At 38.6% G+C, this 19,324-nt stretch overlaps 1 protein-coding gene across 1 annotated transcript in view; it reads left to right on the forward strand.

The window, feature by feature from the left end:
- LOC122815075 overlaps positions 1-19,324 on the forward strand; it is a 3,014,144-nt gene that overhangs the window by 442,118 nt on the left and 2,552,702 nt on the right. The window lies entirely within an intron of this gene.

Consider the following 19,324-nt stretch of genomic DNA (forward strand, 5'->3'; position numbering starts at 1 on the left):
GACTGATGTGCATTTCCTATCAGTTGGCCTTTAAGTTTTGTCAATGCTGGCAAAATAATCTACCAGAAAAAAAGTATGAATTTTATTTATATGATGTATTTTTCTTTGCTTGTTGGTGTTGTTTTCCAGCAATATATTATTTTGAAGAAGCACATATTGAAGATTCTTTAGATATTTTGTGCTTCCTGAATTTTTATGCATTTACACCAGGAATTTTAATAACAGCAAGTTTATTTTACTAAAGTTTGGAGACATTTCCTTTTTTCAGAATCTACTCAACTGAATAGCTTGCCTTCCAGCCTGGTATTACAATATCTCTACATGGTAAAAAATATCAGGGAATCAGCATTTCTGCCACTGTATAACTTTCTTCGATAATAGTGTACTATGCCATGTTACATCCCAGCAACATCATATCCAAAGATTTGTATCTTATTCTAAGATGATGCTAAATATCTATTTGCTCTGAATGCTATTGCACAACATTGTGTACAGACACAGTATTACTTGGGCATTAATTCAAACTTACATAAATAAGTTATGCTGGTCGATTATGGAATGTGGAAAGTTTGACATCCCTAGCACTTTATAAATAAGTATTCACAAGTAGTTAGTTAGGATTTGTGTTTTATATCCATTCTGCAGTACATTTAATAATGCTACCTATTTAATGACCTTTTTCCTGCGATCAAAGAGACTGAATAAAAGGAGTTAGAATAAACCACGCTTGCTGGCATTTAGAGTTTATAGTCAATGCTATGGCATTGGGTAAGGTAACATCAGACACTGCAGGCTGAGACTATTCCGCACACTGCAACCATTCTCTGTATGCTGTTACTCGTGCAACGTTATTCATATGCATAAGATAAATATGATAACTAGTTTCTGATTAAGCTGCATAGCAGTTTATTTAAAAACTGCGTTTCCCCATAAATGTAACTTAAAAGTTTGACAGCAGAGCTGCAGTCTCATTAGGATTTAATATACTTTAGTTTAAAATAAGTTTGTATCATTGAGTCTAAACAAATAATGGAAATCAATCAAAATACAGTGGGGCATGTGACCATTTATACATTATGCACTGTGTACCATCTCTGAATTTTGAAGTTACCAGAAGCAGTGGGTGGCCTAATGGTTAAGGTGTTTGCCTTACAAACACAAGGTGCAGGGTTTGAGTCTCACAAGGGATAACTGGCTGGCTTAAAATGGCCCACAAGGGCAGTTAGCTTAGTACTAACATATGAACCTAATACTCCTTGGAGGTATCTCTGGTATATCAAAGTTTGATTACTGATGTGCAGTTTCTGCGGTTTTTCATTTTGTGTTGTAAACCAATGATAATTCCTTAGAACAGACAACATTCTGACCAATGCTTTATGTTTTCTTTATGAAACAGGGCGAACGAGGACCACCTGGAGAAACAGTAAGTGTCTAAAAGTTACTAAATCATTTGCCTACCATCTTTATTTTTACAGAGTTATAATCATTTGAATATGATCATATGAGCATGTGATCCCTTCAAAAGTTTGATGTTTGTGTGCCATTTCTTGAAATATAGGCAGTTTTTACTACAGTATCCCTGTCATAGAAACTAGATGAAATTATTTCCATTTTACTAGATTAACTTTGGTGTTTCATTAATTCAGACTGCCAGCAGCATTTTTAGTGTAAGTATTTATGTATTCACTCCTGTGAATTTGCTCCCTTTCCCATAAGGTGGTGTGAAGAAATTATATTAAGTAAAGCAAGGAGTTCCCTATTTATATGTGGCTTAGTCAGCCTGCCCTCTATTTCACCCAAAGAAGCAGTTCATTTTGTGTTTTTGAACCACAAAATTCCCAAGTGTCCCATCAGCTGCATAGAACTCAATGATATCTACTGTATCACGCTTTTAGTTGCAGTCTAAATTCTTCTATGTTTATCATTCCTATAATGCTAAACCTTACAATTTTTTCATCTGTAATGAGACTATTATGTGACAAAGACAGATAGTTGTCAAAAAAAAAAAGTCACACTGAATTTGGCTGCAGTTTGCATTTTTCTGTTGTATTAACTTTGCAAATATCTCCAGGGACAACTAAAACTATTTTTCCCTGCACTTTATATGATAATTTGTATACATTTACAGAGTTGCCAGATTGGGATACAATGAATGTTACTTAAGTGTATCCCATAGAAGATAATGTCACCAAAACTTAAAATTGGCCTTAATCCTTCTCCAGTATCTAACACACTTGCAGGGCTAGAATCTGATGCTCTAAAACCTATAAATGGCCATACTATTTTTTTACCATTGATATAGGCTGTTTGTGATGAGAAGTGCTGATCATACTGTATAAATGCACGATTGTGATTATATATTATCCATATCATATTTTTCCTTCATAGGTAACAGGCTGCTCTTGCCTTTCGATCTCTCATTTCATATCTTCCATCCTTGCTACAAACATGCTACATATTCCAAAGCCAAGACAGGTTATTGCATAGTTACGTTTTCATAAGTCCGGTGTAAAGTAGATGGCCTATGGCTTACCAAGTTTGCTGATGCCTGCAAACTGGAGGGAATTATCGTGTCCTCCAACAATGTCAATATTACAGAAGGGGTTAACCCAGACAAAAGACTGGTGCCAAAATCACAGACTAAAACTAAACACAAAAAAGTACATTACTATCTCCTTTGACAAAGATGAATACCCTGCTAATTACAGTATTGACAGCACCCCCCCAGGCTCAAAGCCAGTGGTATGAGACTTGGGAACTCAGGTTGACAGAAATCTAAAATTCAATAACAATGTCTCCACAGTGGTAAGGAAAGTCTTCTACATTGCACATCTCATAAGTAAGGGCATGGCATCCAAGTCTAAAATGTCACAGACACCTGCAGTAGCTGGAGAGACCACAGAAGTTTCTCACAAGTAAAATTCAGGGCCTCCAAAACATATCTTACGTGGATAGATTGAAAGCCCTGCACTGTACTCTGTATCTTCTAGGCTGCTGTGAGGGGGATTTGTGCCTGGCCTACAGGGTAATCTCCAACCCCGCCCTAGTGGAAATGCTGCACATCTGCAAGTCACATGGGACACCAGTCACTCGCTCCAGGGATCTTAAACTAATCTGTGACATCACAGAACATGTTGGAGAGACAGATATATCTCCCACAGATTGCCACTCCTTTGGAACAGATTCCCAATTTACATAAAGCAGAGCTTCTCCCTGACCATATTCAAGTTTAACCTGGACAATTAGATGGGAGACTGCAAATTCATACCTGGTATGGCACCCATGTCCCTCATGGACAGAGGTAATCAATGCTGACTTTAGACTTGATCTGATAAATAATGCCCATCTAACCAAGGTCATTTGGGGTAACTTCAGGTATAAAATAGCTAAGGTTGTAAGGGTAACTTGGGTATAACATGGCTAGGCTTGTAAGGGCTCTAGGGCCGTTTTTCGTACTAACCACCTTTGAATCTATGAACAATGTTTTGTAATGTTTTGTATGCCTAGTCAATCATGATCTAATCTAGGTGGCACCCTGACCCATGTACAAAGTGGGAAAAGGAGGGTTGATGCTAATTAAATCTTTTACATTGCTTACAAAATCATAATTCACTTACTAGACTTATTGCTGCACTATAACTACACTACCTGTGTATTTTGTTAATATTATTCATATTAATTTAGCTGATAAAGTCTTATGTAGTTGTTTTATAAGTGTGACTCAATGCATTGGTTATTATTGTATGTAGTATTTGGGACATTTTTCCTGGGCCTCCTCTGAAAATGGTCTCTACCTATCAAGACTTTATTGTTTAACAAACACAAACAAGCAAATAATTAAGTAGCTAACTAAATAGTCCCAGAAATAAAAGAGCAGCTCTGAAGTGACTTGTAGAATATTCGCTACTGTGTGATTAGAACAGCCAGCCTGTAATACACGACATGCAGAAATGGAGACATTTACGCAGGCCAAGGCTGCTGTCAGCCAATGGAAATTGTTCAATGACAGATGAGTAGATTGGGTAAGCAATGAGTTAAAGGTGTTGCATATATAGTTGGTAATGGACAAGTGTAAGCAAAGGAACACATGGGACGAATGTCGAAAATCTGCTCAGTTGCTCCTAACCCAGGCAAAGAGAGGAACAGTTTATGACAAAGTTTTCCTACTAAACTAAATTGTCACATATTATACAAGACATATTTTCATCATAACTGATCTCAAAAGCAATACAAAGAGAGAAATAATAGCTATGAAAATGAACCTTGAATTAAGAATACCTACAAATGACATTTACATATATATATATATATATATATATATATATATATATATATATATATATATATATACACACACATATGTATTTACTTAACAATGCTGAAATACCCAAATGTTAATGTTAGTGATGTTGACACAAAAAAACTGTGTGTGCTATGAGACATAACCTCAAAATCTGAAACTAGAAAACAATGTTTAAGCAGGGGGTTACCCCCACACATCCTGCTAACTAAATATTCTAATTCTGATAAAGTTTAAGGCAGGAAGAGAGGAGAAAGGCTAGGACTGTGGTAGTGAGGGTCGGAACTTTGAATGTTGGCAGTATGACTGGTATAGGGAGAGAGCTAGCTGATATGATGGACAGAAGGAAGGTTGGTATATTGTGTGTGCAAGAGACCAGATGGAAGAGGAGTAAGGCTAGGTGTGTTGGAGGTGGGTTCAAATTGTTTTATCATGGTGTGGATGGGAGGAGAAATGGCGTAGGAGTTATTTTGAAGGAACAGTATGCGAAGAGTGTTTTGGAGGTGAAAAGAGTGTTGGATAGAGTGATGTTTATGAAGCTGGAAATTGATAGTGTAATGATGAATGTTGTTAGTGCATATGCTCCACAAGTTGGGTGTGCAATGGATGAGAAAGAAAAATGTTGGAGTGAATTGGATGAAGTGGTGATGACTGTACCCAAGGGTGAGAGAGTGGTGATTGGAGCAGATTTTAATGGGCATGTTGGTGAAGGGAACAGAGGGGATGAGGAAGTGATGGGTAGGTGTGGTGTTAAACAAAGGAATGCAGAAGGTCAGATGGTAGTGGATTTTGCAAAAAGGATGGACATGGCTGTGGTGAATACGTATTTTAACAAGAGGGAGGAGCATAGGGTGACATACAAGAGTGGAGGAAGATGCACACAGGTGGATTATATCTTATGTAGGAGGGCCAGTTTGAAGGAGATTGGAGACTGTAAAGTGGTGACTGCAGAAAGTGTAGTTAGGCATCATAGGATGGTGGTTTGTAGGATGACATTGGTGATCAAGAAGAGGAGGAGGAGAAGGAGTGTGAGGCCAGCACCAAGGATCAAATGGTGGAAATTGAAAAAGGGTAATTGTGAGGTGGAGTTCAGGGATGAGTTAAGACAAGCACTGGGTGGCAGTGAAGAGTTACCAAATAGCTGGGTAACTACAGCAGAGCTAGTAAGGGAGACAGCTAGAAAGGTGCTTGGTATCACATCTGGACAGAGGAAAGACGACAAGGAGACATGGTGGTGGAATGAGGAAGTACAGAAGAGTATACAGGCAAAGAGGTTGGCAAAGAAGAAGTGAGACTGTCAGAGAGATGAAGAAAGTAGACAGGAGTATAAGGAGATGAGGTGCATGGCAAAGAAGGCTAAGGATAAGGCATATGAAGAGTTGTATGAAAGGTTGGACACTAAGGAGGGAGAAAAGGACCTGTACTGATTGGCTAGACAGAGGGACCGAGCTAGGAAAGATGTGCAGCAGGTTAGGATGATAAAGGATAATGAGGAAAACACACAAGCGAGGAGAGTGTGTTGAGCAGGTGGAAAGAGTACTTTGAGGGGTTGATGAATGAAGAGAATGAGAGGGAGAGAAGGTTGGATGATGTGCGGATAGTGAATCATGAAGTGCGGTGGATTAGCAAGGAGGAAGTAAGGATAGCTATGAAGAGAATGAAGAATGGAAAGGCTTTTGGCCCCGATAACATACCTGTGGAAGCATGGAGGTGTTTAGGTGAAATGGCAGTGGAGTTTTTAACCAGATTGTTTAATGAAATCTTAGAAAGTGAGAGGATGCCTGAGGAATGGAGAAAAAGTGTTTTGGTACCAATTTTTAAGAATAAGGGTGATGTGCAGAGTTGTAATAACTACAGAGGGATTAAATTGATCAGTCACAGCATGAAGTTATGGGAAAGAGTAGTGGAAGCTAGGTTAAGAAGGGACGTGATGATTAGTGAACAGCAGTATGGTTTCATGCCGGGAAAGAGCACTACAGATGCGATGTTTGCTCTGAGAGTGTTGATGGAGACGTACAGACAATGTCAGAAGGAGTTGCATTGTGTTTTTGTAGACTTAGAGAAAGCATATGACAGAGTGCCTAGAAAGGAGTTGTGGTATTGTAAGAGGAAGTTAGGAGTGTCAGAGAAGTATGTAAGAGTGGTACAGGATATGTACAAGGGTAGTGTGACAGCGGTGAGCTCTGCGGTGGGAGTGACGGATGCATTTAAGGTGGAGATGGGGTTACATCAAGGATCAGCTCTGAGCCCTTCTTATTTGCAATGGTGATGGACAGGTTGACAGAGGAGATCAGACAGGAGTCCCCATGGACAATGATGTTTGCAGATAACATTGTGATCTGTAGTGAGAGTAGGGAACAGGTGGAGGAGACGCTGGAGAGATGGATATATGCTCTAGAGAGAAGAGGATGAAGGTCAGCAGGACTAAGACAGAATATATGTGTGTGAATGAGAGGGAGGATAGAAGAATGGTGAGGATGCAAGGAGTGGAGGTGGCGAAGGTGGATGAGTTTAAATAATTGGGGTCAGTAGTTCAGAGTAACGGTGAGTGTAGAAGGAAGGAGAAGAAGAGAGTACAGGCAGGATGGAGTGGGTGGAGAAGAGTGTCAGGAGTGATTTGTGACAGACGAGTACCTGTAAGAGTGAAAGGGAAGGTCTACAAGAGGGTAGTGACACCAGCTATGTTATATGGGTTGGAGACAGTGGCATTGACCAAAAGGCAGGAGTCTGAGCTGGATGTGGCAGAGTTAAAGATGTTAAGATTTGCACTGGGTGTGATGAGTGTGGACAGGATTAGGAATAAGTATATTAGAGGGTCAGCCCAGGTTGAAGGTTTGGAGACAAAGCCAGAGAGGCAAGATTACGTTGGTTGGACATGTGCTGAGGAGAGATGCTGAGTATATTGGGAGAAAGATGCTAAGGATGAAGTTACCAGGTAACAGGAAAAGAGGAAGGCCTAAGATAAGGTTTATGGATGTGGTAAGAGAGGACAAGCAGGTGGTTGGTGTGACAGAGCAATATGCAGAGGACAGGAAGAAATGGAAACAGGTGATCTGCTGTGGCGACCCTTAACAGGAACAGCCAAAAGAAGATGATGATGATAAAGTTTAAGACCATCAAGAAAAATGTATACTTCCCAACCCCAGTAATGTAGCTCTCTTACACAATTGTCAACCAAACTGTCTCAACAAAGCAGCTGTTGATTATGCAGAAAGTCAACATCAATAATGTCTCTCTCTCTCTCTATAATATATATATATATATATATATATATATATATATATATATATATATATATACACACACACACATACACACACACACACACACACACACACACACACACACACACACACACACACACACACACACACACACACACACATGTCTATCTATCTATCTATCTATCTATCTATCTATCTATCTATCTATCTATCTATCTATCCATATTTGTTTATTGGGGTAGTGCACTGATCAATACTGGCCAATTTTGAGTTTACCCCAAGTAAAATACAAAACAGTTGACAAACAAAAATACAGTGTAGTTTGTGAAGTGTAAGTAAAAACAGACTAGTTCAAAATATATATATATATATATATATATATATATATCTATATCTACTTGAAAACAGCAAATTACCATAATGTCAGCTTGCAGAACAGTGAGACAAAACCCACAAAACTTTTCATTACCGAACGTTCACATCACCGTAAGTTTTCCCCACGTAAGTAAACACTTGGCCAATATGAAATGAAAAACAAACCAAATCAAATAAAACCCACAGAAGTGGGGGGCTGTGCCCCCCACACACCCACTAACTAAATATACCAACTCTGAGATCACACTACATTGGAGAAAAGGGAAAAGTTCATTATCTTGGCCAACTGGCTCCTTTTTCCTGTGAAAATGTACGATGATGTGGACATTCGTTAATGTAAACTGTTGTGATTTTCTTGTTCCTGTTCTACAACTCGATGTTATGGTAAATTGGTGTTTTAAAGTAGATCTATATACTCTAGTTAACAAGACAGTACAATGTGCAATTAAACAAAAATGGTTTCAAATGTGGATCAATCTTCAGTGAAGTTTGCGAGAGAGAACAGGCTCAGAAAGGAGATATGGTAGGCGACATGTTCTCTGTTCAAGCACGAGCATTTTTGCTTGAATGAAAAAGTGCTTTTTGAGTTGCATTCTCAATTTGGATTAAAGGGTGATTGCTTTAATGTCAATGGGGAAAGCTTGTCAAATAGTAGGTGCCTGAGAGGAGAAGGCGTATGCTGTGCTATGGAGTTTGTTTCTAGGGGTAATTAGAGCTGGTGTGGCTTCTGAGTAGTGTCTCAGGTTGTACAAGGAGCTTTGTTTTCCCTGTATCTGTGTATCTATCTGTGTATCTATCTATCTATCTATCTATCTGTCTGTCTGTCTGTCTATCTATCTATCTATCTATCTATCTATCTATCTATCTATCTATCTATCTATCTGTCTGTCTGTCTATCTATCTATCTATCTATCTATCTATCTATCTATCTATCTATCTATCTATCTGTCTATCTATCTGGTTGCAGGGTAAAAGATTGAATACTCATAGAGCTGAATGCTTTTTATTGGTGTAAAGAATAGCAAATACTTATATAAGCATATTCTCTTTTAAATGGTGTTTTAGCTGGCTGTTTTTTATGGGAGATCATGTTGCAGTGAGGTCAGAGAATTTACCCTTACCCTGTTGTTGTGTGATCTTGAAGTTCTTATATATAATTAGCAGGGGGTGTGGGGGTACAGAGTGTTTTGCCCCCTGCAAAAAAAAAAAAAAGACATTAAAAATTGTTTTATTTGTTGTTTTCAGTTGTTTTAGATTTGATCTAAAATGATTACTGTTAGTATGTTCACACTTCTGAGCATTTGATATTTGATGAGTCACTCATCTACCTATATATATATATATATATATATATATATATATATATATATATAGATATAGATAAATACAAATATAGCTATTAAAACACAACCACACACATACACACACACACACACACACATATATATATATGTATATATATATATATATATATATATATATATATATATATATTATATACATACATACATACATGGGTCTACTGTACATGATCGACATTTCAGAAAGTTGACATTCATATGGCCGAGACCATATGATCGACTTTCAGAATGCCAACCATGTAAAATAAACATGCAACCCCTGTGGGGGCCCCCCCCCCCGTAACTTTAATGTAGCAACTCTGAGATTGCACTACAGTGCGGAAGGGGGAAATTTTCCCCTTCCACACTGTGCAGAGATAGTGGTTCCCCATGGTCGGCTTTTCAAAAGTCGATCATATGGACTCAGCCATATGAAAGTCGACTTTATGAAAAGTCGACCATGTGAAGGGGACCCACATACATACATGTCAGAACACATACATACAATACAACAGTAACCATTTCCTTTGAAAGGCTGTAAGAGGCAAATTAAATGCAAAATAAAAAAGGAGGCTATTTTCATTAAATTACAAAGGGCAGGGAGTCCACTATTTGAGCTATCTTACAATCAGGGCATTATGTATAATTAAAATATGAAGAAAGATAAACCATAACAGAAACAAGAATACCAGACTTAACAAGCTATTAAGTATAGCAAATGTTTAAACTATTATCAAGTCAAATTAAATATAGAGCCAGATAAATGTCGTAATGCCCTTCCATCTGTGTATTAAAGTGGAAAAAGAAAACTAAACCCTAGCAACTGGCGCATTACCACCTTTTCCACATGTGATGGCTTTATGGGATGTAAGATATTGACTTTTGGTATGAGTTATGCTTCATTCTGCAAGAGGTAAAGTTCATTAGTTCAGTCCAACCCTGACTTAGAGCAAGTTCTGTTTGTAAGATAATGAACATTTGCCTTCTTCATCGAATCACAGAATCATAGAAAATAAAGGGCATCTGATCCCAGTGGCTATTTACGCCTTGCTAGTACCCACCCTTAGACGTTACCTCCTTTTTCAAGAAGCACCTTTATCAGGCGCATAGTTGGTTATACCTATGCAGTTTTCTAAACCGTTTATGAAGGAATAAAGTGTGTTGCATTACTTAACATGGATTGAAAGTATGTTTGACAGAAGGGGTAAGGGTTGTATGATAAATCTCTCTATCCATCACATTTTATTTGCTGAAGAAAGTTTAGATCTCTGGTTCTTGTGTAAGTGGGACTTTTTGATTTGTGGAGATAGAGGTCTAGGACTACCAGATCCAAAATGGTCCTTGGCATAGATTGGCTTAAGGAATCTATACGATACTATATAAATGGACGGTACTTCCAGCATCTCCTGGTCATTCTTGTCTTTTAAGCTTTAGTTAGGAACGTCTGGGGTCCTTCCAGTTGCGTGATATGCCTAGTAAGATACATCCCAAAAGGAGCATTGTATTTCATAATAGGGCTGATCAATGTAGAATATATAGAGGTAAGATATTCCCTGGATCTCGATAAAATACCTTTTGCAATCAGCTGTACTAGGTAGAAAGATTTCCTAACCACTGTTGCACCATGAGCATCAGTGTCCTGTTTGTCAGTCTCATTATGCACATTATTATGTAGGTATACCTTTGCATTTTGTTTTTATTTCTTTACATTGTGACCAAATAAGAGATCTACGATAGTCTAATAGCTTGCTAATGCTTCATATAAAACAGTCTAGATTTTACCGAGTTGCCTACTGAGCTGTTTGTTTAGATATCAATTGTATGTCATAGAAAACTGCAAGCCATTTATAATCTTTAACCAGCAATCAGTTCCAAAGGAGTTCTGGCAAGGTTTGGCTCAGTCTTTACAAAAAACTTTATAACCATCACAGCACAATTGGAGGTGTTGATAGAAATGGATATACCATTTGAATTGGTAGAGAGAGAGAGAGACACACCAAATACCACTAGAACAGTTAAAGAAAAAATTAACCTTTGAGATAGTGACATCAGATTATCACTAGCAGTGTAAAACAATGCAAAAGTTTCATTCAGGATTCCTGGCAGTAACCCTAACTCTAGGGGATGGTGGAAAAACAAAAGACAGTAGTATATGCCCGCAAATTATTGTCAGCTGTATTGAAAAGATGCTTCCAGACAGAAAAGGGGTAATAGAAACAGTACAAGTCTGTGAGTTTTTTTATATGTATGTACATTGCACAGTGTTTACACTAACTACAGATCACTCACCATTGGAGTCAATCATTAACAATCACAAATCAAAATTCTAGCAAAGAGAAAATTTGTTGTAGAAGTTTCAACCTTATTACTTTAAGCTACAGTATAATGAAGGAAATGAAAACAGTTCTTACTACACATTAATGTATCTTATAATTTCTGAAAAGAAGATAGAAAGAGAGAAAAGTGGAAGAAGACAGTATTAGAAGCCAGTATTCAAGGTGGGAGGATGACATAATGGTTAAGGTGCTTACCTTAAAGACACAAGGTGCAGGGTTTGATTCCCACATGGGGTAACTGGCTAGGCTTCAAATGGCCCAAAAGGGCAGTTAGCCTAGTACTAACCTATGAACCTATTATAGCTGCATGTGCACTCCCAAGACCTCTGATCCAGAATGGAAAACTGCAAGAAAAAAAAAAAGATTATGTTACAATAGGAAAATTAACTTTACATGAGCAATTCATAGATTAAAAATTAAGGATTAGTCATATGCTGATATTATAAACAGATGTAACAAATGTGAAGATCAGATAAGTGTTTCAACCAATGATTACTACTCTGAGCCAGATCCAGCACTAGGTGACCTAGGCAGTCATCTAAGGCCTGCTGGCTGAAAGGGGGCCTGCTGGCCAAGGAGGCTACCAAAACATCTAGTTTTTAATTAAAAAAATACATTTCTTCTTTAATGCTGTTCATTCTTCTTTAATAGAGCAAACATTCTTTGCATCTGTGCTTCCCTATGAGCGTCAGCACACACCTCCTGCTGTTTCTTCTTCTTTTCCATGTTCACACATGGAATTTAAGCATAACAGAACAATGAGCATTCCTTTTGCATTTATATCTGAATCTTACTTCAGAATTAAAATAGTTGTGTTTATGAATGAACTCTTACTTTGGAATCAAAGTGTCTGTGTGTGATGCCCTTGTTAGGGATGGCAGGTTAGTTAATTTGCTCAAGCTCAAATCTTGTACCTTAGTTACAGGAGACAAGAGCCTGAATCCTCTACACCAACTACCAGAGTACTCAACTTGTATTTTCAAGGAACTGAGTTTCAGTGCATTTCAAATAATTGCTCGCTTCAGTGCACTTTTAAGGAATTGTGAGCTTCAAGGGAAGAGAAGTTTATTGCTGCTCATGCTAAGCCTGTTTTTAATATGCAACTGTTTTGTTTAGCAAATGGTCATCACTGTTTGTGCTATAGAATTTGAGAGCAGCGCTAGCAGCACAATAAGTAGTATACTTGCTTTTAATACAGAAGGCTGTTCGACTCATACACCATGTAGATGGATTGCTGATACTGTGTTGTAATGTAAGGGGGGATTGCTGCAATCCTGAGTGTGTCCTCCTTTGGAAGAGATGCCTAGTAACTCATAAACAAAGACAATGGGGACCGAAAGACACTGGATCCTACCCAGTTCGGCTTTGTTAAGGGCAGATCCTGCCTCTTGAACCTGGTTGACTTCTTTGAAACAGTCACCAAGGCCATTGATGAGGGTAAGGTAGTTCACACAGCCTACCTTGATCTTGCAAAAGCCTTCGACACAATACCCCACTCGGGCATCATAGACAAGCTCTCCAGCTTAAATATAAACCCCTATGTCATAAGATAGGTTGCAAACTGGCTCAAGGACAGAACCCACAAGGTCAGAACTGCTGGAGCAATGTTAGACTCTAAACCAGTCACAAGTGGCATCCCACAGGGCTCGGTCCTGGGACCTTTGTTATTCGGTATTTATTTTTCTGAGGTACAGGCTAACATGGGAGGATTGTGGCTGACCAAGTTCACAGATGACTGCAAACTGGGCGCCATAACTGATTCTCCAGCAGACACAAGCATCCTTCAAAAGGGTCTCATAGAAACGGAAAACTGGTGCCAGAGCCATGGCCTTAAACTAAATGCCAAAAAGTGTACAGTCATACCCTTTGGGAAAAACAAAGTGCCTGTTCGGTATTTATTTTTTTGAGGTACAGGCTAACATGGGAGGATTGTGGCTGACCAAGTTCACAGATGACTGCAAACTGGGCGCCATAACTGATTCTCCAGCAGACACAAGCATCCTTCAAAAGGGTCTCATAGAAACGGAAAACTGGTGCCAGAGCCATGGCCTTAAACTAAACGCCAAAAAGTGTATAGTCATACCCTTTGGGAAAAACCAAGTGCCCACAAATTACCACATAGGTGGTAATCCATTAAGTATGAAAGAAGTAATTAGGGACCTAGGGACCCAAGTTGACAGTAACCTCTCGTTTGACACTCACATTGCCACAGTGGTTAGAAAGACCTTCTATATTGCCCACCTTATCATGAAGGGATTCACATCTAGATCGGGAGAGGTCATTGTGCCCCTTTACTCTTCCCACATCAGGCCCATAATTGAGTACAATGCCCCATTTGGGATGTACCTTACCCGACACTTGCAGCAATTGGAAAGACCCCAAAAGTACCTCATCAAGAGGATCAAGGGACTCAAACATTATGCCATATGCTGCCCGGCTAAAGAAACTCCAGCTCTACTCAGTAGCATACCGCCTACTCAGAGGCGATCTATGCCTGACGTACAAGGACATGTCCAACCCGGAATTAATGGACATGCTCCACCTCAGAAAATCCAAATCCACCAGAGCTACGTGAGTGAGAGATTTGAACCTCAGTACAGAAATAAATAGGACATGCTGGAGGGACAGATTCATAACCCAGAGGCTCCCTTCACTCTGGAATAAAATCCCAGCCCATGTTAGGCAGAGCCCCTCACTGACTCTCTTCAAGAGAAATCTTGACGAGTGGATGGAAGATCATAGGTTTACCCCGGGGGTCACTTCTGTGTCACTGCTAGACAGAGGTACAGTAAACTAAACCTTAAAATGGGCACAGTATACTCATTCCAAGGGGTGGCGAAAGCCAAACACACTCTGGCTAGGCTTATAAATGCCCTAGGGTAGATAGCCTAGTATGAACCTATGAACCTATGAACTATGAAACTGTTGTTGCTTTGCTATCCATTCCCTATTGCAATATTACCAGCTTACCATTTTTTCTAATGTAACCTAGGCAATTTATTCTTCAAGGGCAGAAGGCACTGAATTTGTATATGAAACACTGAAATATAAACTTACTTGCTAGCAGCAAACTCTTCATTAGTTACAGATCTCTTCAATATAAACTTTTTCAGATGACTTTTACTTCTGCAGAAAGTGTGCATATTGACTGATACTGAGTGGCCTTGTATGGTTGAAATGTTGTGAAATGGGTAGTTTTCTCATTATTGGTTCATACTTTTTGTTTCATTTCTTACTGGAAAAATGTTCAAAAACTATATATTTAAAACACTCTAATAAGTGCTGCTGTATTATACAAGGAATATAATTTAATATAATCAGGAAGGTGAATTAAAGGCCACATGCATGTCTACATGGTCCTAAAAATGTGTGCAAGGGACCTATGGTCGGAAGATAGCCCGATGGTAAACTTTATCTGGCAGCGGCCAGATGCCTTTTCTTTGAACATGGGTTTCAATGCAGTTTCAATGAAAGTGAGTTTCAAGGGCAGAGAAGTTTACTGTTAATGCTAAGTCTGTAGTCACTGTGAGACTGTGTTGTTTTGTTTAGCAAATGTATGTCAGTGTTTATGCTATAAAACTCTAAATGCAAGTTTTAAATTAAATCCAAAAAGTGTAATCATTGCAGAAATAAAGAAGAAAATAGCATGTGCACTGACAGGTTTGAACAATGTTTATGGTAAATGGGGAGAATAAACAAGTAATGGGACATTGGCATGACTGTGAGGGGGATAGGGGGCTGCTGTAAGTGTGTAGGGGGGCCTTGATCCATTACCCTGCCAAGGGCCCCATTTGACCATGATCTAGCTCTGTTACTACTTCCTAAGGTGATGTAACAATTCTTAAAACACCATAGAAGAATCATATGGATATTTCTGATGAGTCAGACCTTATTATAGTATAAACAAACTTATAACTGAGGCAAAAGTTCATTTCCCAAGCATGTATTACAAGAAAAAAAGTTAAATGTCTGTTTTCTAAGCCAGATTACTGCCTAGCTAGATATGAGTGCACCAGTCCAGATGTCTGCTTTAAAAGGCTGGCTGAATGGTAGTATAGATTCTGTGAGTCACTAAACAAGAGAGATTATTTACTTAAGATAATAGATGAGTATTCATGATTTCCATTTAGGACCATAGGTTCATAGGTATATACTAGGTTAACAAATGATTGCACTGTTATAAGCCTAGCTATGTATCCCAAATGTATCTCAAAAGCTTTTTGAGCCTTAGAGGTTATTTTGAGGGGTATATGGAACCTATAATATGATTTACAGACTGCTTTGATCCATTAGATGTATGTGCTAGACCTGGGATGAATTTCTGATGTCCCATTCACTTGTCCAAGTTACACTTGAATAGGATTAGGGAGGAATACTGCTTCACATGGATTGGAAACCTGTTCCAGAGGAGGGAATTCTCTGAGACACATACCTGTCCCTCCAACATGTCCTATGTATGTCACAAGCAAGCTTTAAGTCCCTACATCAAGTAGTTCTGATGCTACTGGTTTTGCAGCTGTACAAAAGGTTCATCAGGGTGTGATGCAAGGATGCCTTTTATGCCAGGCACTGATCATCTCTCAAAAGGAAACTGAATGTAGAGATAGAGCCTTAGGGTGATCCTCATAGGACATGTTGTTTAGACACCGTAGTCTGTTTAAGAACATCTGTGGATGTTCCATTTGCTGCACGTGCCTGGTCAGGTACATATTGTACTGAAGACTGTGTTGTACTCATTGATGGATCTGCTGAGGGCTGGATAAAGAAGAACAATGATCTTCTTTGACCTAGATGCCATGTCCTCTCTTCTGGTGCTTTTTTACATCCATATTAGCCAGTTTGGTAATCCCATTTCTGGACACAATTTTTAAGTATTTGGAGTGTAGGCACCTAAAAAGAAATCTGGTAATTGCCATCCTTTAACCAGATCACAGACACAAAAAAGGGTGGCTTCATTACAAACACAAGCAAATGGCATGCTGGAGAAATCTTTGGCAACAACAAATCTACAGTGAATGCCAATGAAAACTACATAATGGATATGGCAGTTAAACTATTTGCTGGAAGTCGCATAGGGTTCATGCTTTTAAACATGAGAGCAACACAAATCATTCTAATGTTTTGTTGCAAATTTCAAATAAAATTCCATCTATAAATGACTGACTGGCTGTAACTGGTGAGACTGTAAAGAAATGAGACCATTAAAAGGATCTTCAGTATTGGCCAAATTAATAGAAATATTGACAAATAATGGACATTTATTAGTTTCTATAGTGATTTTCAGTCTGAATCTTTCAGAAATTCACAAAATTATTTCAGTTTGTTAATTCTTTAAGAAAAAGCTGTTTTGCATGAAATTATTACATGTTGCTTACCTACTTAAAGAGAAATTACGTCATAATGATGCAGCTCCATAGTCTTAAAAATGGATAAATTAGCTGACTTAACACCACAAAATCATGCAAAAGTTGAGATTCTGCTCAAAGAAGGTGTTCCTGGATCAGAAATAACCAAGAAGGTTGGAGTTAGTCAGCCATCTGTTATCTGAATTTGGAAGAAACTGAATACTGATGAAGGGCTGTTGCCCAGATGTTCTGGCAGATGTGGTCGCAGAAGGTCAACAACTCGGGATGATTTGTATCTGATCAGAGAATGTTGTAAGAATTGCAATGCAAGCAGTAGACAGCTGCAGGGGATGATGGAAAAGCAGGGTGTTACAGTGAGCTCCAGAACTGTTTGACAAAGACTTCTAGATGCTGGGCTTCGAGCTTGCAGATCTCTGAAGAAACAGAAATTGTCCAACCAAATGAAGGCAAAAAGACTGCACTGGGTGAGAGTTTCAAAACTGGTCAGAAGAAGAAGATTGGGAATGAGTTGTTTTCAGTGACACGACCATGATACAGTGTTCGGATCAGCAAGTGCAATATGTCAGATGACAATCTGGAGAGCAGATGAGGGACGATTGTACTGATCAGCACGTCAAGCACCCCACTCAGGTGATGGTGTGGAGTGTTTTGAGTGTCTTCAATATAGGTCAGCTCTACATTGTTCAGGGAAACATGAAGCAGGAACAGTACAGAACCATCTCGCTCAGCTGTGTGACTAGGTAATGAAGAAGGGATTTACTGGGACAGGGGACTTTATCTTCATGCACAATGGTATTGCATGTCACAAAGTTTGACAACTGACAAGTTTTCTTGAGGTTCATGGTATTGAAGTGTTACCCTGGGCGGGTAACAGCCCAGACATGAATCCAATAGAAAACTTATGGGCTATTCTGAGGTCAGATATGAAAAAGACCCTAGCAAACATTGCAGCAACTGACTGAAGAACTCATTTCAGCTTGGGTGTGCAATGCCTCTTTGACTGAACATTATCATGAACTTATTTGTTCTATGCCTCAACAAGTTAAATCCTTGATAATGGTGAAAGAGTCATTTGCAAAGTATTAGAACATTTTCTCATATAACATAAATTATATTGTTTGCCATTTCATATACTGGTATTGAGTTATATGGCAAAACAAAAATAAAAACAATAAAAACACAGATTCCTATTAATTTGGCCAGCACTGTACACTGAAGACACATGTTGATTTAAGAAGAGAACTCAAGGAGTACAACTTCCAGAAGTGGCAACCTATAGTAATGCAAAATGAGAAGCAAGTCAAACGTACTCCTGTATATAGCCCAGAGCCACATGTTGTCAAATAATTTGTGTCCCATGGTAACAGTGAGTAAAATGAGTCATACTTCAACAAGGCAGTATACATTTTTTTTAAAAACCTACCCTGATGAATTTGCTGACTTTAACTTTTCTCTCAGATGATATTTGGTGTATGTAGGAAGATTTAGAGCTGAGAGTTAATGTGATATATTAATTTTATCATCTGGCATCAGAGTTAATTTTGACAGTCTCAGATAAGACTCATTTAGAATTAAATACTGAAACAACTATGATGAAACCAGTGTGTGTGCTCAGTAGCACAAACAAAGACACCAAAACTAGAAAATTAAAGGTTTGTTTTGTGGCATACTCAACTAACAATAATAGCCTTATTTAATTATAAAAGTATTAAAAAATCATGGAAAAACACAACGGCATTCAAACTACAAATAGAACAATCATTAGATATAGATAACATTACATCCTTAGCACTGTGAACTCCTCACCCGCTTGGAAATGATTTTTACATTTTTCATGCTAACATTCATTTTTAACCAATGAGGTTTAGACATCCCAACAACAATAAAACTTTCAGTTTTTCGCAACTGTTTTTCAGTAATGATTTACTGATCCCATCTTATGGGGAGGAAGGTAATCTTGAACATGTTAGGCTTCAGAAAAATACTCACCACGTATGCTAGCTGTCAAGTGTAGTTTGGGACAAAGCAGTTCAGAGACAGTTATGGCCACAATGAGAAAGACTTTATTACTGGCTCGTTAGCCTGTCTCTGAGTCACATACTAAAATTTTCTGAATTTTCTGACTAACAGAGCTAGTGTTCACATTAGTGGCCCGTACATCAAGTTAGCAAAAGAACCCAGCTACACATACACACACAGACACTCACAAACAGACACACACACACACACACACACACACACACACACACACACACACACACACACACACACACACACACACACACACACACATATTATATAAGTACTCCTTACCTGATCCTGTTGGTCACACATTGCGTGTATCTCTCTCACAGCCCAGACTGTACAAATGTTGAATTAAAAT

The sequence above is a fragment of the Protopterus annectens genome, chromosome 11.part0, assembly GCF_019279795.1.
Source record: "Protopterus annectens isolate FY-2018-M chromosome 11.part0, PAN1.0, whole genome shotgun sequence".
In the NCBI taxonomy this organism is placed as follows: Eukaryota; Metazoa; Chordata; order Ceratodontiformes; family Protopteridae; genus Protopterus; species Protopterus annectens.